This window comes from Octopus bimaculoides, chromosome 5 (assembly GCF_001194135.2).
Source record: "Octopus bimaculoides isolate UCB-OBI-ISO-001 chromosome 5, ASM119413v2, whole genome shotgun sequence".
NCBI lineage: Eukaryota > Metazoa > Mollusca > Cephalopoda > Octopoda > Octopodidae > Octopus > Octopus bimaculoides.
In genome coordinates, this window is record NC_068985.1 from 61,380,215 (window position 1) to 61,381,772 (window position 1,558).

Consider the following 1,558-nt stretch of genomic DNA (forward strand, 5'->3'; position numbering starts at 1 on the left):
AACCATATTCAGTCCCATTTGAAGTTAGTGATACATTGCACTAACAACACAATGAAAGCTGAGACAAGCATAAAGAAATTAGACTAGGGTGACACTGATGCCAGTGAAGAATCTATCATGTAAATGTGATTTTTGCATGTTTATTAAAGATCAAAGTACAATTTAATGGCTTCACTAAACCTTTTTTGGCTGTTGATAGCAAACCCTTGAACTCATAGACTTATTTCTTGATAGGATTTCAAACCCTTACTAAGCAACAGAAAAGTGATGGGCCTAGAAAAAGATTTTAACTTCAAATCTAGTGAGATCAAAGGTAGATGAATGTGGTGTGAGAACCAAGCTAAATGATATGGTTAAAGAAATTATATAGGAAATGCAATGTTATATAAAGAGATTCCTACGTTAAGATTAAAGGCAACTTTGTCATAAACACATACTGGCATCTAGCAATTTGGGGATGACTTAAGGAATTTTGGATACTTGAAAAGATCTAAGAATGAAAGACATTGCTAGGTGATTTACAGTAATAAGATCTTATTGTACATTGGTGACAATATAAAGTATATATTTCAAGGATCATTCAGTAGAATAAAAGTTGATCCTTACAGGCTTATTCTTTTTCAATAAGGAGCAGAAAGTTTGAGTTTTTCTTAACAACTAACTGTGTTGTGTGTGTTTGTGCATTTTATGAAGTTGTATAATATGTGAAGTCAGGGAAAAAATAACAACATAAAGTTTGAAGTCACTTTCGTCAGGAGAAAAATACTTTCTTCTGTTAATCAAGACAAGATATAATAAACAATATTAGATAGAATTTATAGATAATATTGGATAGATTTAGTTGTAGGAAAGGAATATTATCAAGCTGTGTGATTTGATTTTAGTTTTCAAATGATATATTTCATTTAACTACTGTGGATACATCAAATCTTCCTTTTTCTTCTCTCCAATAAATCCAAAAGGCTTTCAGGAAAAGCCTCTACATAGTTGTTTGAACTGCTAAAAAGATCAACTAATTTTCCCTAAAATCACACACAACACATATTAAAAAGGATACAGTTGTCAATGTAATCATGGACGTACTGCCTGAAAAGATGGGATGGAGAGGGCTGGAGTGCCCTTTGTCCATAGATTTTCTTAATCAAGGTTTATCTGGAGCAAAACAACCAATATCTCAAGAAAAATATAAACAAGAATTTAAAGTTTTATACAATACTCTAGTGACCCATTTCCATAATTTGTCGAAAATCAACTGAGTTTCTTACAGAAAACTTTCTTTCCATTTCCTACTACATTGTAAGTTCAAATTTCACTGTTGTTGACTTTTATTTCATCCAGGGTCAATAAAATAATAAGCACCTAAGTGTTTCTGTTTTTTTTAACCAAATTTTATTTGTTTCAAAATATGTGTATTCATGTGTCTATTGTAAATCATTACTATTAAAATCTTCTTCTTCTTCTTCTTCTTCTTCTTCTTCTTCTTCTTCTTCTTCTTCTTCTTCTTCTTCTTCTTCTTCTTCTTCTTCTTCTTCTTCTTCTTCTTCTTCTTCTTCTTCTT

At 30.9% G+C, this 1,558-nt stretch overlaps 1 protein-coding gene across 1 annotated transcript in view; it reads left to right on the forward strand.

Annotated features, from left to right (window-relative positions):
- LOC128247800 (uncharacterized) overlaps positions 1-1,363 on the forward strand; it is a 47,885-nt gene extending 46,522 nt beyond the window's left edge. Inside the window, exon 2 of the mRNA XM_052967736.1 lies at positions 1-1,363. This exon is cut by the window's left edge and continues 189 nt beyond it. The gene's annotated coding sequence lies outside the window, so the exon portion shown is untranslated.
- The last annotated feature ends 195 nt before the right edge of the window (positions 1,364-1,558 follow it).